Source organism: Chiloscyllium punctatum, chromosome 49, assembly GCF_047496795.1.
Source record: "Chiloscyllium punctatum isolate Juve2018m chromosome 49, sChiPun1.3, whole genome shotgun sequence".
Taxonomy (NCBI): Eukaryota; Metazoa; Chordata; class Chondrichthyes; order Orectolobiformes; family Hemiscylliidae; genus Chiloscyllium; species Chiloscyllium punctatum.
The window spans coordinates 17,046,626-17,067,580 of record NC_092787.1 but is presented as its reverse complement, the minus strand read 5'-3'; the positions used below and the strand labels follow the sequence as shown (position 1 = coordinate 17,067,580).

General features: G+C 39.6%; 1 protein-coding gene across 2 annotated transcripts in view; it reads right to left on the bottom strand.

Annotated features, from left to right (window-relative positions):
* The window catches only part of med27 (mediator complex subunit 27), a 220,603-nt gene that overhangs the window by 164,459 nt on the left and 35,189 nt on the right, over positions 1–20,955 (bottom strand). The gene's annotated exons all lie outside the window — the stretch shown is intronic.

Genomic DNA, 20,955 nt, shown 5'->3' with positions numbered 1-20,955 from the left:
ACATAATTCTAATAGTGCCATTCTTAAGCCATGACATTAGGGGGTAAAAGACATTTGCCATACCCACCTCTCCAGAATCCTAAATATCCCTCATCACTTATTAAAATTGCAAGGGTGTTGAACTCAATAGTGAAAGGATGCAGAATTTCAATTGGGAAACCTGATGTGAATGTTTTTCTCATCCCTTGTATGCTGAATATATCATCATCCAGATCAGTGTTCACAAGCACTGCTAACTATGAAAGTCCATCTTAACTATTTATTTTTGAGAGTTATACTGAGGATAGTGAGAAATGTTCTAATTCTCTCAGTTCAGAAGGACCTTGATCTTTCATAAATGTTTTTATTCTATTATATGTTGAAGTATTCCCAAAATAGAGTTGAGGGCACCCCTATTTCTAAGGCATGAAACATACCTCTCAAAACAGGTTTTCAGCCCAGATGCAAAGGAAGCCAGAGTAACAACAGAAGTACTACTTAGATAAAATAATATCTATGCAGCTATTTAATCAGATTAAAGTGGAAACTGGAAGAAAGCCTGAAACTTCAGTGATTTATGAAAGCAGGACATTAAAAAAAGGGTTGAGATTTTGTTAGGTCTGATTATGTAATTAGGCGAAAGTGGGTACTGCAGATACTGGACATTAGAGTAGTGCTGGAAAAGCACAGCAGGTCAGGCAGCATCCAAGGAGGGGGGAAAAAAAAATCAACGGTTCGGGCAAAACCTGAAACTTCGATTTTCCCTCCTTGGATGCTGCCTGACCTGCTGTGCTTTTCCAGCACTATTCTAACCTTGGTTATGTAATTAACTAGATCAGATAAATGAGTTGAATGGAGTGAGCACCTTCGGAGTTGCAATTTCACAGTACAAGATGAGGTCGAGGGGTGACCTTATAGAGATTTATAAAATCTTCAGGGACATAGATAAGGTGAATAGCAAGGATCTTTTCCCTTGGGTGAGGGAATTCAAAACTAGGCAACTAATGCAAGAGGAAAAATGATTTAAAAAAGGACATGAGGGGCAACGCATTTAAAAAAAAAGTGGTTCATGTGTGCAATTAGCTGCCAGAGGAAGTAGTGGGATACGGGTACAATTACAACATTTAAAAAGACATTTGGATAAGTACATGAATAGGAAAAGTTTGGAGGAATATGGTCCCCATGCAGGCACGTGGGTCTAATTAGTTTGAGAACACAGACTAGTTGGACCGAAGGAACTTCCATGCTGTGTAACTCTGACTCTATAAATGCTAGACTGGACTAGAGGCAGCTTTTAAAAAAAGAAGTGAGTGATCAAACGGAGGCAAACTTGACCAAGAAACATTTTTTAAAACCCATTACTTCTTGAAGGGAAGAGATTGCAAAAGGTGCTGAATAAAAACATTCCACTTTGTAATCACAGATCCAGTCAGCTGGAGTCATCACAGGAAAGGCATTTCAAATGGACAGAAATCCTAAAGACAGACAACTAGTACAGCTGGTTTCAACATTTTCCAAGAAGCACTTGTGACAGGAAACCAGAAGAGAAAAGTTTTAATAATGATAGCGGTCTGCCTTTCTGATAAAAAGGCAAACAGCAATAGGCTTAATACAGTTAATCAAGCTGGCCCCAATTTACTGAAACTCATGGTTACATTTTGTCATAAGACAAGGAACGGTAGTAACATGCCATTCTACTTTACAAAAATGTTGACTTTTCAGAAACTTGCAATTACAGAAAAAACAATAAAACAATCAGGCTTCTAATACCAGTCCTGGTTTTTAGGAACTGGAGTATGCCATTCAGCTTGCTGTTGAGCCTTCGTCACTCAATTACATCACCATCTCTATACCCTTGCTGTTATTAGCCTCCAAGAATCTATTAATTTCTGTCTTGAACAATCAAGTTTCCACAGCATTCAGATTCCAAAGATTCACACCCCTCTGTAGAAATTCCTTCTCAGCTTAAAATGATCTACCTCTTATCCTGGTTTTAGATGCAAAAATCAGGAGAAATATTATCTACATCCATCCATTTCACACCCTGTAAGAATTTGATAAAGTTAAAAGCCGTTTATCGCTCATTCTTTTGAACTTGAGGGAACGCAGATTCGGTCTCCCAGATCCCAGATAAAATAATCCCAATATTCTCAGGGATTAATCTGGTGAACTGCTTGCACTTCCTGCATGTCAAATAGATGTTTTATGAGAAAAGGAGACCAAACAGTGCACAATACTTCAAAATGAAGTCTCACCAACGCTTTATACAAGTGCAGCAAGACATCTTATGTATTCAAATCCCTTTGCAATGAAGGCCAATATATCATTTACCTTCCTACTTGCTTGCTGCAAATCCAAGCTAACTGTTGACTTGAACTGAGATACTCACCTGGGACACTAACACATCCCAAACTCTCACCATTTGAGAAAAATGTTGCCTATTTTTCTATTAAAAGTGAATAACTTCATACTTATTTACATTATATTCCATCTTCTATTTGCTATCCCACTCACTTAACCTGTCCAAATCTTCTCAAAGCCTCTTTAAACCATCTTCACAATTTGCATTCCAACCTAGTTTTGGAGTAGTACAACTTGCCCACATCAAAAACATTTGTATGGATCACGAACAGCCACAATCCTTGCAGTACCCCACTAGTAACAACTTGCCATCCTGAGAATCATCTATTTATTCCTATTCTGTTGACCAATTCTCAATTTATAACATTATTGGAGCACAAGGGATTGTGGGAAATACTATTTACTAAACTCCTGCTTATGACCCATCAAAAGCTTTCTAAAAATTCAAATACACCTCATCCACTGGCAGTCCTCTATCAAAGTGACAATATTCTCAAAAACTCCAAGTTTGTCAAATATAACTGCCTGCTCAAAATCTAATCTGACTGCTCAATTTTGCCACGCTTTACTAAAATGTCAAGTTATCACATATAATAGACTTATAATAGATTCCTGAAGGCCTCCTGCCAAAAATGTCGATTTCCTGCTCCTCGGATGCTGCCTAACCTGCTGTGCATTTCTAGCACCATTCTAATCTTGACTATCTCCAGCATCTGCAGTCCTCACTTTCGCATTATAATAGATTCCAGCGCTTTCCCTACCACGGTCATCAAACCAACAGGTCAGTAAGTTCTCCATTCTACCCCTCTTCCACCTTTCTATAAAAAGGCATTCTTCCCCTTTCTCCCCCTCCCCCCCCCCAGATATAATAGAATTTTAGAATATAACCACCAATGTAACCACTAATCGCTCTAGCCAGCTGATTCAGCACTTCGGGATAAAACTCAGCTGGTACAGGGGATTCATCATTCTTCAACCCAGCTAATATTTCTAGCAGGGCACTTTATTATTTCAAATCCTACCTTTACTGATGCCAGTTTCTTTCAGTTCCTCAGTTTCAGAATTCCATTGATCTCTCAGTATTTCTGGGAGACTTTCTGTATCTTCTTCCATGAAGACAGATGTAAAGTAACTTTAGTTTTTTCACAATTACCCTACTCTCCACTATAATATCTGCCCCTATCTGTAATGGGCCACACACTTACCCTAGTTAATGTTTTCTGGTTTGCATATCTATTGAAGTGTACGTTGATGTTCTTCAACGATTCAATTTCATATTGTCTTTTTCCATTCTTAATTAGCTTCTTGGTCTTCCTTTGTGGGGTTGAAATTGCTTCCAATCAGGCTTATCTTTTTGTCTGGCAGCACAATAAGCCGCTCCCTTTGTTCTAATGCAATTTTTAAACTTCATTCATTAACTATCTTTCCTTTGGGTGTTTGTGCCATGTTATAATCCCAGCTAATGATAATACTGGATAATTCAGATCCTTGAGAGAAAAAAACGTGGTTAAACAGGCTGTATATTTTAATCTTGCAATTTGTTTATTATAGTGGCCAATCGCTTAACCCAAGGCTGTCAATGTACTTTTAACAGAAGAATATAAATTTAACAAAAGAAAAGAAAAACAAAAGCTAAGGCAATTTGAAAAGACCTTGTCATAAACAGCAGAAAGAAAAATTCAACCCTTTTACCAAGCGATATTCTTTGCAACCACTCAAACTCAGGGAAGTATCATTCATGTCTTCACTCTAACTTCTTATTCAAGTGATGATATCATCTTGCAGAGTTCTGCTCACTTATCCGATGTAATTCTCTCCAGCTTTCTAAGATAAAGAGATATAGGATAAGTTGCTGACATTTATCACTGAACTGAACTCTAAGAAAAAAAAATCTCTTTCCACTACCGTTGACTACTTTGAGGCCACTAAATAGCACCTCTGCTAATATAGATCTCTTCTTCTGAACAGATTTTGCTTCTGGATCATAAAAGTTCAACTTAGTAAACACTTCAGAAATTTTCTTATAAATTTCCTGGGAAATACTGTTTTGAGCCACTGCTAAAACTGAGTTTCTAACACAAGAAAGAAGTAACCTTCACACATCTGGAAAGCAAAAATCCATATACCTCTATTTTATAAGCAAATTTAAATTTTTAAAAAAATCATAAAATCGCATTTAGAAGACAATGCTGTCAAGCTTCTAGTATTGCTTTAAATACTAGCCATTGTCTGTCTACTATTAAATCCATCAGCCAATTTGCTCCTCATATCTTAATATCCTTTTTTCAGATTCAAGACTCTAGTTTTAGATTTAATTCAAATTTAATGCAAACTTCTATAATTTCATGATCTTGAGTTCACAAAAGCAGCTTTACAGCATGATTATTAATTAACCCTCATATACCATATCAAAAATAGCCCAATCCTGAGGTAGTCCTTCAACGTACTGCTCTAGAATTCCATCTGTACATTGGCAAGGAATTCATACTTTATAGCATTAGTGGTGATTCGGTTAAGTCAGTATGGCACATTTTAGTCTTATAATGTGGGTATGGCAGCAATGTAAGAATACTTAATTTCCTGATTTATATTGTGTCCAACAGTTATCACCACACCACCAGTGCTTCACTTGGAGGCTCACTGAAGATGTTACCTAGGATGGTGATGAAACGTCTAAAAACAAACCTCCCAACTCAGCGAGCAAACCTACATCCAGAACCAGCATTAATGCTAACAAAGAGACGAGGGACTTTGACCTCACTCCAGGTCATCCTTTCACTCGGAGACAGGATGTTACCAGCAGTAACACAGAGGAGGAGACACATTCAAAACCCCAGAAATTTCCTTTCAGAACAGTCCAGCAGTGTCCTTCCCTTCCACCTCCTGTGATTCCCAAACAGCAGCAGTTCAAGCTGAGAGGGGTGACCCTGCATTTGGGCAGGACATGTCTGAGTAGGACTGGGCGTTCCCAAGTCCAAATACCCCAGGAAGGACCCCGAAGTGCTCCGACAGAATCGAACTATCAACAGAGCAGCTCCCTCCAATCCCATTGTGGAAGTTAGGTGAGAAGTAAAGGAAGGGAGAGGATGAAAAGGACTTAGAGGTACAAAAGGTGGCATAGATAAAATATCATTGTAAATGTATTTTGAGTTAGACTGTTAAAATTACTGCTGTAATGTCATTTGAAGCATTGGATCTGGTTAAGTCACATCCATGTGAGAGACAAGCAGCCTCTTCAGACATGATTAAGATGAAAGAATTTGTAATGGCCAAGCACAGGCAGAGGATGGTGCGTGTATGGAATGAGCTGCAAGAGGAAGTGGTGGAGGCTGATACAATTGCAGCATTTAAAAGGCATCTGGATAGGTGTATGAATAGGAAGGGTTGAGAGGAATATAGGCTGGGTACTGGCAGGTGGGACTAAGTTAAGTTGGGATATCTGGTCGGCATGGACGAGTTGGACCAAAGGGTCTGTTTCCATGCTGTACATCTGACTCTAACTTCAACCTGAGCTACCAAATCTTCAACACTCGTTACCACTACAGTTTGATAGCTTCTGAACAACTCCTTTGTTTCCTAGCTCTGCCTAAATGGATTCTACATCTTGCTCCTTTGACCCAAGATCCTTTTCTCGTAAAAGGTCCTGATCTTGCCCTTTCATGGAAGTACAACCAATTTCATTTTCCTTTCCCTCACAAATCTCAAATATCCTTGGATATCCACTTCTCGATTTGGTTAACCTTGGACCCATTTCCTTTCAATCTCAGAATTCTCTTTTCTGTTTCCACTGACACGTGAGATTGGAAGCCATCCAAAATTTATGCTTTAGAACATAAAAACAAAGCGCAGTAGGCGGCAATTCAGTCACTTGAGCGTGCTCTGCCTTGATGAACTTATAGGTGCTTATAAAATCACGAGGGGCATAGATAAGGTGAATAGTCAAGGTCTTTTTCCTAGGGTGAGGGAACATAAAATGAGAGCAAGGTTTAAGGTGAGAGGAGAAAGAATTAAAAGGACCCAAGAGGCAATGTTTTCATGCAGAGAGTGGTGCATACATGGAATAAGTTGCCAAAGCAATAGTAGATGCAGGTAGTAACAGCATTTAAATGACATTTGAACAGGTACATCAATAGGAAAGGTTGAGAGAGATACAGGTCAAATGCAACCAATGGAACTAGTTTCAATGGGCAATTCAGTCAGCATGGATTAGTTGGACTGAAGGGTTAGCTTTCATGTTGTACGGCCCTACAACTAATCTGGTCTCATCTTAGCCTCAAGTCCACAACCCTTCAACCCATTACTAACTAAAAGTATACCGCCTCCTCAAATTTACTCAAAGCCCCAGCAACCACCACACTAGAGTAGTGAATGACTGAAGTAATTTCTCATCCCTGGTTTAAATCTGCTAGCCTTCTCATTCGAGACTACCCCACAAGGAAACAATTGCTTTACATCTATTTTGTCAATCCTCTTTAGCATCTTCTGCACTTCAATTATATCTCATTCTCTTAAAAACCAGTGCGTGTACGCCAAAACTGCTCACTTTTATAAAGGCAATGCCCTCATCATGTGAATCAATCTTGTGAACCTCCTTTGAACTGCCTCCAATGCAACTACACCCCTCCTCTAGCAAAGGGACCAAAATTCTCTGCAGTATTCCAGGTGCAAACTCACAAATGCCTTGTGCAATTGCAACAACACTTCTCTACTTTTATACTCCTTTTAGCAACAAATACTAAAAGTCCACTTGTTTCCTTACTATCTGCTGTACCTGTATACTAGTTTTCTGCGATTCATGCACTAGGACATTTAGCGATCCTGCTTTTGAATCCCATTTCTAGCTCCCAAAATATGCTTTCAGGACCTTATCCCCCTTTCCCAAATAACTTGTACAGAAATTGACCACAACTTCTGGCTGTTCACTCACCCACTGCAATTCCATGACATCCTTGACTCTGACACCAGGGAGGCAATATGCTATTATGGAGCCATGTCTACATCGACAGAAACTCCGAACTGGTCTTCTATCACAACTGCTTTTATACTTTTCTTCCCCTCCTTTGTACAACGTCCCCCATAAACGAGGCAGAGAAATTGAAGCTGTCACCAGTAACCAAAACAGAAACCCAGTCCGTGAGCAGGACCTCAAGGGCCTCCTGCATTCCAATCAGTTACATACCCTTCCTGTCTCCACATGACTACCTCTCTGAACTTACTACCCATGAAACACTCAGCCTCACAGAAATTCAAGAAAAGGAACATCTGTGACTTCAGACATACTATAGGTACTACAGGTTATACATTCCACACTTCCAAATGCCCTACCTGAATTTAATTTTACTAAACATTTATGTATAATATTTATACTTGGCCTTCATTTTATAAACCTTACAACTATTGATAAGTTTACGAGAACTGATAAGTCAGACTATATTTTACACATCTGCAATAAACCATATTGTGCACGGAATGCCACACAAATCTAAGTCGCTATTCACTCAGTCTACATTTCTAGTGGATGTAGTCACCTGATCTAACCTTGCTCAGACAGTTTGGAAACTCTGCCCTTCCACTTCAGGACCCTCTAATCCCATGGCATCAAATGTGGATTTCATCAGTTTCCTCATTTCCCATCCCCCCTTCTGATCCCAGATCTAACCTTTAAACTTGGCACTGCCCTCACGACCGGTCCATCTTCCCACCACCTGCTCCACCCTCCTCTCTGACCTATCACCATTACCCCCACTTCCACCTACCTAACACTCTCAGATACCTTACCCCCAGCCCCACCGCTCCTCCCATTTATCTCACCACCCCTGGTCTCACAGCCCCATTGCTGATGAAGGGCTTTTGCCCAAAACATAGACTCTCCTACTCCTCAGATGCTGCGCTTTTCCAGCACCATACTCGACACTTTAGAGTGTCTCTTTAATCACTAGCTAGTTTAGCTTCCTACTGCATTAATTAACATGTATTGAACTACTTTCACCTGATAGGGAACTGGCTGGTAGTGGCAGTTGTGCCAATCTAAAAGATGATGCTACCTACTTCAAGGCTGTCAATTCTATTTGATTTGCAGGTGCCAGTGTTGGCACAAAGTTAAAAATCACAACACCAGGTATAGTCCAACAAGTTTATTTGAAAGCACTAGCTTTCAAAGTGCTACTCCTTTATCAGGTGGTTGTGGAGTACAAGATCGTAAGACAAAATTTATAGCAAAAATGTTTAGTGTGATGTAATTGAAATTATATATTGAAAAAGACCTGGATGGTTTGTTAAGTTTCTCATCTTTTAGAATGGGTATGTTGGTTTCAGTTCACTCACTTAAATTCCAGAACTTTCTTAAAGTTCCATTCTCAAGTGAAGTTTAACATTGGTGCCATGTTGGCCCAGATAATGCATTAAAAGATGTGAGGTTCCCTGTGAGGCTGTGACCCAATGTTCAGACTCATTCTAATCTAAAAAAGAGATTTAGAGAATCGTACATTGATTCATGCAGTTTGAGCAAAATAAAATGTAATACTGCAAATACAAGTTCACCCCACAAACGCGGGCGTACGTGCGTGCGTGTGTACATGCATAGATGTGCGTGTGTATAGGTTATGTCATGTCATGAACCCAAGGTCCCAGGTGAGGCCATCCCCATGAATACTGAACTTGGCTATCAGCCTCTGCTCGGCCACTTTGTGTTGTTTGTCCTGAAGTCCATCTTGGAGGAAGGTCACCCGAAGGTCCGAGGTCAAAATGTCCCGAACCACTGAAGTGTTCCCCAACTAGGGGGGAATACTCCTGTGTACTGATTGTTTTGCGGCATCCATTCACCCATTGCCATTGTCACTGCAACAGATGAATGTTCACCGCACAACTATCAACAGACTGCAGTGTTCCTCCCAGTTGGGGAGCACTTCAGCAGTCTGGGACATTGGACCTTCAGGTGACCATCCTCCAAGGCAGCCTTCGGGACAGACAACAATGCAAAGTGGCCGAGCAGAGGCTGATAGCCAACCTCAGTATTCATGGGGATGGCCTCAACCGGGTTCATGTCACACTACAGGTGACCCCACTGCACTACACACACACACACACACACACACACTCCTACAGACCTATACACTCAAAGCAAGACAGCAGAGATATTGGAGATCTGAAATTTTTAAAAAACTTGTTTGAAGCATTCAGCAGGTAAAGCAGCATCCAAGAAGAGAGTAACATCAACTTTTCAGAGAAGATAACTTGACAGAACACCACAATTGGTGTGGCAATCTTTACCAGCACTATTTAAAATCATAGAGACAATATTCCTCAACAATAGTTATAATATTTGTTGCATCTCTTGCAACTTGATTTTCTGCAAAATGATGGATAGAGTAATTTTGTCACATACTTTGAGTTTAAAAAAAAACATCTTTATGCAAAGAGTAGTCAAATAGTCAAATCCACAACATTCAGCATAAACACACAGTTTTTTTGCCAACATGGCGCCCATTAAAAGGAACTGAAAACTATTACCAACAACATGAATTCAACTTCGCCACAGAACAGGCTCAATAATTGATCATAATGCAAGAAGCAGGTAATACGGAGACAAATTGTAAATCTTCTTTCCTACATTTCTTCTTTTTGGGAAAGGTAAGCATTTAAACCAATTCTTAATAATTTTATGTTTAAGTGAGTTAAAAATAGCAGGTCTCTGTCCTTTCATTGTACAGAGCACTAGGATGTTATTCTTTACAACATCTACACAAAAGTATACAAAACAACCTATGTAAAACGATTTCTAGAAAGTGAGCTCTCTATTTCAGAATGCATTGTGCTAACCTTTAGCAAGGACACAGAACCAGAGGCACTTCTCATTCTCTGTATAAATATACAACATTTGAAATTCAAACAATTGACTTTATGCACACGGACAGCACGGTCATACAATATGCAAGGGTCAGCAGCTTGCATTTATTTGAAAGGACAACATCAATACTTACAAAAGTATACTCAGGCAGTAGAGAGCTTTGCTAATCTAGCTTAATCCTCCAGTGACTGTGAACCACACTTTCTGACTGTGGGAAAAAAAATTCAGAAAAACTTCAAAATGTCTACAGCTGGTGAAAGAGTCAGAAAAATTTCTTTACGCAATTGCCTTACAGTGATAACTAGAGTGGCATTTGTTACCCAATTCTGGCACATTTGAAATTAATCCTTTCCATTATCAAGTCTGAACTACACTACTGCTTTATGAAAACATTAATAACATGAACAAAGGACAGATGAAACAGAAGAAACAAAGTGAATGAAGGTCTTATTTTTCAACTGCAGTTTCAGGTTTGATCACTGTTCAATTTAACTTTGCAAACTCAACAACTCCAGTTAACAGATAATCACCAGCTGAGCCTGTCAGCACAGGAGGGCTGGATAAAAGGTTACTGCAGCATCACATCACTTTATCAGTGCCCAGATTTTCACAAGAATAACCATGGGTGTCACTCTCTCTAATACAGAAGTCCCAATTTATGTGTCTCATTATGAGAAATATATTCCAAATATGTACAAGTGAGGATATCCATGGAAAACTCACAATATGCTTGTCCAACATAGTTGTGACATGGTAAGTCATGCAAACCATATTTGGCCAGCTGTATAATTAATATATAGCTGCTATTAGCACTTCTATAACAATTTACATAAAGTGCAACATTTTCTTGAAAATTTATTGTGCAATTGCACCATGAAACACGCAATGAAATTAATTTGCCAAGACATCAGTAGGGGGAGTTCTTAATCTAAAAGCCATACTCATCTGTGTGCTAGGCAGTGGAACTTGAAACCTAGGGAAAATTGCACTATTGATGCAGGTCCTAACAAAACCCAACAATTTTACATTCAGTTAAATACTGTCTGTGGAAGCCAACAGGCAAAAAGAAATATCAAACCAGCTAAGTACTGAAACAAAGTTTTTTAAAACCACAGTGGGATTTCAACCGATGCCCAAATCACTAACCCAGCTCTTTGGATTTTTAATCTAGCCACATTACCACCACAAACCCTGGACTGAGATATTCAGCTGAAGGGGCATCATAACAACCTTCAAGTCTACTTTTCAAAGAGTTCACAACATAATGATCAAAACATACATTTCGACTGATGTTTTCACAGTTTAGAGCATAAGATCATAACATAAAACATAAGAACTACGAACGTGAGCAGGCAATTCAGCCCCTTGAGCATGATCCACCATTTAACACAATTACGACTGATCTCATCTCAGCCTAATTCCACTTCCTGACTCACTCCCTATAACCCTTCAACCCTAATTAAAAAGTTTGAAAAACTTTTAAGAAAAATTTAGGAAATATTTGAAGAGGAGATGCACAATGCCTCAACGTCCACCTGGGGTAGTGAATTCTATAAATTCATGACCCTTTGGAAGGAAATAATTCTATTTTATCTGTTATAAATCTGCTATTCTTTATCCTAAATCTATGACCTCTCATTTTAGATTGCTCCACAAGAGGAAACATCTTCTTTGCATCTATTTCTGTCAATCCACTTTTGCATTTATATACCTCATTAAAAAGGATTGCCCCTCATTCTTCTAAACTCCACCTAGTAAAGCCTAACCTGCCTAATCTCTTTTCATAACATAAACCCGTCACCTCTGCAATCTAGTGAACCTTCTCCGAATGGCCTCCAATGCCATTACATCCTTCCACAAGTAAGTGATCAAAAACATTATTAGAACAGAGCCAAATTGTAATGCTCATATACAGCGCCTGGTGACATTAGTTAACAATAGGAAGTGATTGAAACTAGGATCTTGATGGTCAGGAGTGCTTGTTTTGGTTCAGTTAGAGAATCAATTATCTAGCATCAGAGAAAAACTATAGAACATGTAAATGATTTACATTAAAATATAGATCATTTTCATTGCACACATTTCAGGTGGATAATCTTTCCTCCAGCATTAAATTTTATTGCAAGATTTGTGAAGGTTTGTAGCTCAGGTTGAGGTTTAGTTTTTTTATTTAAGATTACTTACAGTGTGGAAACAGGCCCTTCGGCCCAACAAGTCCACACTGACCCGCCGAAGCGTAACCCACCCAGACCCATTCCCCTATATTTGCCCCTTCATCTAACACTACGGGCAATTTGGCATGGCCAATTCACCTAACCTGCACATTTTTGGACTGTGGGAGGAAACCGGAGCACCTGGAGGAAACCCACGCAGACACAGGGAGAATGTGCAAACTCCACACAGAGTCACCTGAGGCGGGAATTGAACCTGGGTCTCTGGCGCTATGAGGCAACAGTGCTAACCACTGTGCCAGTGTAGGTTTACTGGCTGAGCTGTAGGTTTGATATCCAGACGTTTCATTACCTGGTTAGGTAACATCAGTGGCGACCTCCAAGTGAAGCGAGGCTGTTGTCTCCTGGATGGGGTTCCTGGGGTTTGTGGTGATGTCATTTCCTGTTCGTTTTCTGAGGGGTTGATAGTCAGTATCTAGATCTGTGTTTGTTTATGGCGTTGTGGTTGGAGTGCCAGGCCTCTAGGAACTCTCTGGCATGTCTTTGCTTAGCTTGTCCCAGGATAGATGTGTTGTCCCAGTCGAAATGGTGGTTTTTTTCATCCGTGTGTAGGGCTACGAGGGAGAGAGGGTTGTGTCTTTTTGTGGCTAGCTGGTGTTCGTGAATCCTGGTGGCTAATTTTTCCTTCCTGTTTGTCCTATGTGGCGTTTGTGGCAGTCCTTGCATGGAATTTTGTAGATGACATTGGTTTTGTCCATGGGTTGTACTGGGTCTTTTCAGTTTGTTAGTTTTTGCTTGAGAGTGCGCTGGTGGGTTTGTGTGCTACTAAGATTCCGAGGGGTCTTAGTAGTCTGGCTGTCATTTCTGAAACTTCTTTGATGTATGGTAAGGTGGTTAGGGTTTCTGGCTGTGTTTGGTCTGCTTGTCGTGGTTTGTTCCTGAGGAACCTGCAGACTGCTTTTTTGAGTATCCGTTCTTCTTGAATACATTGTATCGGTGGTTCTCCTCTGTTTTCCGAAGTTCGTCTGTGCTGCAGTGTGTGGTGGCTCATTGGAAGTGTTCTGATACAGCTTCGTTTGTGTGTGTTGGGATGGTTGCTGGTGTAGTTAAATTATTTGGTCGGTGTTTGTTGGTTTTCTGCATACGCAGGTTTGTAGTTCTCCGTTGTCCTTTCTTTCAACTGTGATGTCCAGAAATGCGAGTTTGTTGTCGGTTTCTTCCTCCTTGGTGAGCTTTATGCCTGTGAGGGTGTTGTTGATTATGTTAAATGCCTCTTCTATCTTGTTTCGTTTTGTGATGACAAAGGTGTCATCTACGTAGCTGACCCAGATTTTTAATTTGATGGTTGGTAGGGCTATTTGTTCTAGTCTTTGCATTACCACTTTTATGAATCCTGATAGCGGAGACCCCATGAGTGTGCCGTTGGTTTGTTTGTAGATTATGTTGTTGAAGGTGAGGTGGGTGGTGAGGCACAGGTCCACTATCTTCATGATGTTTTCATTGAAAACATCACAAAAACATCATGAAGATAGTGGATCTGTGCCTCACCACCCACCTCACCTTCAACAACATAATCTACAAACAAACCAAACGGCACACCCATGGGGTCTCCGCTATCAGGATTCATAAAAGTGGTAATGCAAAGACTAGAACAAATAGCCCTACCAACCATCAAACCAAAAATCTGGGTCAGCTACGTAGATGACACCTTTGTCATCACAAAACGAAACAAGATAGAAGAGGCATTTAACATAATCAACAACACCAGGCATAAAGCTCACCAAGGAGGAAGAAACTGACAACAAACTCGCATTTCTGGACATCACAGTCGAAAGAAAGGACAACGGAGAACTACAAACCTACGTATACAGAAAACCGACAAACACCGACCAAATAATTTAACTACACCAGCAACCATCCCAACACACACAAACGAAGCTGTATCAGAACACTATTCCAAATGAGCCACCACACACTGCAGCACAGACGAACTTCGGAAAACATAGGAGAACCACCTATACAACGTATTCAAGAAGAACGGATACTCAAAAAAAAATACAGTCCGCAGGTTCCTCAGGAACAAACCATGACAAGCAGACCAAACACAGCCAGAAACCCTAACCACCTTACCATACAAAGAAGTTTCAGAAATGACAGCCAGACTAAGACCCCTCGGAATCCTAGTAGCACACAAACCCACCAGCACTCTCTCAAACAAAAAACTAACAAACTTAAAAGACCCAGTACAACCCATGGACAAAACCAACGTCATCTACAAAATTCCATGCAAGGACTGCCACAAACACTCCGTAGGACAAACAGGAAGAAAGTTAGCCACCAGAATACACAAACACCAGCTAGCCACAAAAAGACACAACCCTCTCTCCCTCGTAGCCCTACACACGGAATAAAAACAAAACACCATTTCGACTAGGACAACACATCTATCCTGGGACAGGCTAAGCAAAGACATGCCAGAGAATTCCTAGAGGCCTGGCACTCCAACCACAACGCCATAAACAAACACACAGATCTAGATACAGACTATCAACCCCTCAGAAAACGAACAGGAATTGACATCACCATAAACCCCAGGAACCCCATCCAGGAGAAAGATATAAATAGAAAGCAGGAGACAACAGCTTCGCTTCACTTGGAGGTCGCCACTGATGTTACCTAACCAGGCAATGAAACGTCTGGATATCAAACCTATAGCTCAGCGAGCAAACCTACACCCTTAAATCTTACTAACATGGTCATAATTAATGCCACATGGCAGATCATGAAATATGAAAGACAAAACAAATTGAAAATTGAGGAAAATTGGCATCACTAGCATGTCAGCTACAATCATGCAGGGAAGTTAGTACAATAGTCTGGAAACTGGTACTCTCTTACCACTTAATTCAGTGAAGTTGCACAAAACCTGCAGTGGTTGTAATGAGGCCAGCCAGCTGGATGTCAATGAGTTTCCTAATCGGGCTATTCATCTGATCCAATCAGAGACCCAGGCTGATAGATAGAAACAGGAGTATCAGACATCCTGTTCACTCGAAGGTAGCTGGGTCAGTGTCAAGATCTCTCCAAGTAAAGGGTGACTTGGTGATGGTCTCTGTGGAGTTATTTAAAAACTATTCCAATAAGCCATTGGTCGCTTATTGTTCTGATTGGCTGAAAACTATTCCATGTCTAAGTCAAATTTTTTAAGGCAAATGTGAAGTTTATTTTTAAAATGTAGCAAAAACAGCAAGCATAGAAATAAACATATTGCAAGTTCATCAACATCCATTAAGATAGATATGTCATGACTGTGTGTAACAAACAGGATGGTGGAGAAAAATGCTAAGTGTGACAGCACCTGTGGATAGAGAAAGAGTTAAAATCTTGAGTCCAGTATAACTCTTCAGAAGTCGTCATGCCAGACTTGAAATGTTAACGGTTTCCCTCTCCACTGACATTACCAGAACTGCTGAGTTCCTTCAGCATTCTCGGTTTCAGCTGTCCAGCATCTACAGCATTTTGCTTTTATTCATGACAGCATTCATAGCTTTCATTAGAGTTGAAGAAATGTTCTTTTATTTTCACTGATGCTGACTAACCTATGGACTGTCTCCAACATTTCTGTCTTAAGACATTTAGTAAATCAATATTTGAAAGAGCATTAAAACAACCATTGAAACACTGCCACTTTAATGGAACAGGATAGTCAACATACACATTTAAAATGATAGAAACATTGTTCATATTCTTCAGCTGGACACTATTAAAAATATCATACTTTCTCATTATGTTTCAACCTTATCAAAACATCTTTGTCCAAATTAGTGTTTCTCAGTTCTAGTTTGATCAGTAGAATATTGAAAGGGAGACAACCAAATTTTTCCTGAATAAAAATTTAAAGACTTTATGGTTTTGAAAGCTAAGCGTATTTACCTTAACCAAAAGTAGATAACTAAATGGAATTTAAGACAACTCAACAGTATACTGCTTCCATTGCTAGCAGCAATACTGTAAATGAGATAGCATCAATCGCTCTTCTTGGCACATCATACCGCCTCTTCATTCCCCAGACCAAAATTGCCAGAGGCATGGTTCTATCTTAAGATTGAGAAGGCTGCTGCCATTATTCTCTGGCTACAGGCAACAAGCTGCATTTACAGGCCAGCAAAGCAGTTTTAGCAAAAGGGAGGCATGATAAAAGAACTTGTGTGGGGGGTGCTGGAAAAGCACAGCAGGTCAGGCAGCATCCAAGGAGCAGGAGAATTGACAATTCAGGCATAAGCCCTTCATCAGGGATTCCTGAAGAGTTTATTCCCGAAACATGATTTCTCCTGCACCTTGGCTGCTGTCTGACCTGCTGCGCTTTTTCCAGCGCCAAACTCTCGATTCTGATCTCCAGCACCTGCAGTCCTCACTTTCTTCCAGAATAAGTGCACTGAAATGTTTCTTGGTTCTTCCTGCCGTCCAAAGTAGTAATTAGCTGAGCTATGTTTCATGCTGAATCTAGTAAAAGCAGTACTAGTGTTGAAAATGGGTTCAACAATATTTGATCCCAATAAAGACTGGGGGAATGGAAATCATCAGTGTTTCTGATCATATTATGGCCTTTGATGAAGGTAGACAAGTACTAATGGCATGCAGAAATGATCAGATTCAACAGAGATGATTTCTGCAAATCAGGTGGTCTGTACCCATTGACTTGTTTTGGTTCACACTTTACGATATCATATGGATGCTGTACCAATAGACAATGAACAATATCTTCAGTCGAGAGACTATGATATGGGTAAAACAGAGTACATTAGAGAAAAAGTTAAACAATATTTCTTAAATCAGAAAGGGCACAAAAGATGTTTCATAATGTGAAATAGTGTTCTTCAATAGGATAACAGAAGACTATCAGAGTACTTTCAGCATTGAAGTTCACTTTCAATAAGCAATAGAGAGATACAGCACAAACAACAAGTTACTATTTAAGCTTTTAGCCTCTTACTAGACTTTTAATGTTGGTGCAGTATTGCTCATGTGTGTTACTGGAAATTAACAATTGCAGGGTCCTGAATAGTCAAAAGAACAGCAATTTCATTTCCCTGTAATGTTACCACAGTACACAATTACATTTTCTCAAATATATATTTTAACAGTTGACATCAGATGCTGTTTGTATTAACAATCATTTAGCTTCAACAGAAGTTTCATCTTAATTCAAAAATAAACACTCCGAATATAGTTTTAAAAGAAATATTTAGTTGGACCCAGTCAGTCATTAACATGTTTTCAAGCCGATGTCAATTAACTCTGGCCACTGAGACAAGAAACTCAACTGCAGTAGTGTTAGGAGAGAAAACACAAGACTACAGAGTGGTTAAAAAGGCGTTTAGCACACTTGCCTTCATTGCTCAGTCCCTTTGAGTAGAGGAATTGGGAAGTCATGTTGAGGTTATACAGGACATTGGTGAGGCTTCTTCTGGAATACTGTGTCCTGTTCTGGTCACACAGTTATAGGAAGGATATTATTAAGCTGGAGAGGCTTCGAAAAGAGATTTAACCAAGATGCTGCCAGGTATGGAAGGTTTGAGTTATAAAGAAAGTCAGATAGGCTGGGATTTTTTCCACTGGAGCATAGGAGGTTGAGAGGTGACCTTACAGAAGTTTATGAAATTATGAGAGGTATGGATGTCTTTGGTGCGGGTCTTTGTCACAGGATGGGGAACTTCAAGACTAGGGGGCACATCTTTTAAGGTGAGAGAGGAGAGAAATTTTAAAAGGACATGGGGGATTTTTTTAAAACAGTGGTTCACATGTGGAATGAACTTTGAGGAAGGGGAGGATGTGGACACAGTTATAACATTTAAAATACATTTGTATAAATACATGAACAAGAAAGGTTTGGAGATATATTGGCCAGGATCAAGTAGGTGGGACTAATTTAACTTGGTATTATGAACTGATTGGACCAAATGACCCTTTCCATGCTGTACAATTCTATGACTACCAAACATAGCTGTTATGTGGGGAAGTAATCAACCTTTGGTGTCTGACCAGGTCATCTTGGATAGTAATGGTTTTGGAATGTATGCAACCTTACAGGTTTATACATGATACGTCATTTCCCTAGAAATCAGAACCTAGATTTATCAATGTAAATCAGGCTGTCAGAATCCAGAAATAGATTAACTATAACTTAACCCAATTTAGCACCACCAAATTTTCTAAAATTGCCCTGGTAGCCAGGTGATGGGCCATCGAGTTTTGTATTGCATACAGAAACCGGGAAATGCAACATAATGAAGATGAAAATGGTTGGTGTTTATCATGGAGAACTTAGGATAACTCAGCTTGGAGCATAATACATCTTCTACCCAAATCAGCTGCTCTGCACAAATCATCATGGTTCTAATACAATCTTCGAAGCATCTGGTTTTGTTCCGCCTTCCTCACCTCCCTTGCAAGTCCTCAATGTCTACAATCCTCTCCAACCCACCCTCCTTCAGCTTCCGCACTAACTCTCATCCTCACCAATATCAATTTCTACTTCAGCATTTCTGGTTCTCCAAGTCCTCCTAATATTCCCAAGTCTCTGCTGCTCATATTCACCCATTGGACCTTCTAATCATCCACACTTGTTTATTCCCAAATTCTCCCTTTTCTTAAATCAATAGAATCCTTTCAGGCACCCTCTGAATTCTTCCAACAGTCATACCATTTTCTAACTACATTTCCTGCGTACATCCTAAGGGATACTGCCCCCGATTCATAACTGCCTTTCAAGTGCCCAAACATTGATCTTTCATTCACTAAATTTTTTTAAACTTCATTAATTCACAGGATGGGGTCTTGTTGGCTAAGTCAGCATTTATTGCCCATCCTTAATTACTCCGAGGGCAGTTTAAGAGCCAATCACATTGCTCAGGTTATAGAGTCACATTTAGGCTCACCCAGGCAAGGATGACAGTTTCCTTCCCTAAAGGACATTAGTGAGCAGATGGGTTTTCCTGACCATGAATCTATTGTTGATTGTCATCATTAGACTCTTCATTCCAGAGTTTAATTTTTTTTTCTGAACTTCACTTTCAAAACTTTTATCTCTCAACTTTTATCAATTTGCTCAACTGCTCCTCACCTACCTTAGATGTCCTTGTTTCCAAAAACAAGTAGTCATCTTGAATCAAAAGGATGCCGGTTTCATGTGGTCAGTACTAATGGATTAGTTTCTTTTTATACTGGAATGGCATTGTTTGCTACATCTTTCATATCAATAATGAGCAGTGAGGATTTTTGGAAAGTGGCTTCAACTAAATTACACAAAAGTTTAAAAAAAAATCATTCAGGTCAGAAAAGTAAACTAAGGACACAAGTCTGAGTAAATTCAATTGAAACTACTGATTTAATCAAAACAGAAGTTACAATACAAATGGCATAGGCAATAACTATTCTATGCCATCTAAGACAGCCAATAAGGACTTTAGTCCCTTTAGCAAGATTGCATACTTAAGGAACATGAAGAATCCAGGTATTGGCTACTACCTGTACCTGCAAGATGCATGGCATTAAGCTGCACAAAAGCACCCTGAAGCAATCAAAAGAAATCACAAAAGGAAGCAGTGAATCTTTAAATGATATTGTGTGAAAAGACAAAATCGGAGTGGAATTATTCAGCTAATGCTTCACTTCGCAGACATGGAATACTTACTGACAGCAGCATTGTATTTAATTCACTTGTTTTTGCTGCAATTTTGATCAGTCCAATCCTCAAGATGTCTAATATTCTCCCAAAACAAGAAAGTAACTAGCATGCTGAAATTGCAAGTGTCTGTCAGCAATGGAAATCTAAGAATGAAAATAAAATTATACAGAAGTATCCATAAACAAAACATGTTATTTCTGGGAGAGGGCAAGGTTGGATGAGAATACTTTCATCAAGCATTTCGCAAATCATCATTGGAGTGCAGTGTTTTGGTATAAACTCAATGACACCTGCAAATCAACTTGTTCATTCAAAACAAGGGAGGCGGGATCCCCTAGAAGGGGAAATATATCAGAGCCTGATTCAAGACCATTTTCTTTGCCTGTACCTTTGCCCAGCTCATATACAAAGCATGAAATACAATTATCTTTTTCCTAGCACTCAACATCAATCCTAAATAAATTGACAGAAAAATTGCATCAAAGCAATCAAAACCTACCTTAACAGCATTGCACAGCTATTATGTTTGGCATTTAATGGCATTTTATTGCTGCTAAACTAATATTTTGCCCTGATCAATACTACAGAGTAGACCAAGCTTCAAGTACTTTGTAGTTTGTTACTTAGCCCCAAGTGACCATCGATTCAGTTTTGCTGTTCCATGAAAAATTTTAACAGTTAAATATTGCACCTGAACTCAATGCCAGTACTACATGTCAGAAGGGAAAAGCAAATGATCAGAAATCTTTCACAAAGGGCGTCAATGAAAGCTTGGTAATTGCTTTGAACTGTATACTCCAGTCACTCAAGGGTAAGTGACAAAAATTTGTCAAGGTCATATGGGAATGCAACATCAGCAGGAAATTCAGGAGTGCGCTCAGTTGTGAAGACAGCGGCAGCAACAGCATTGC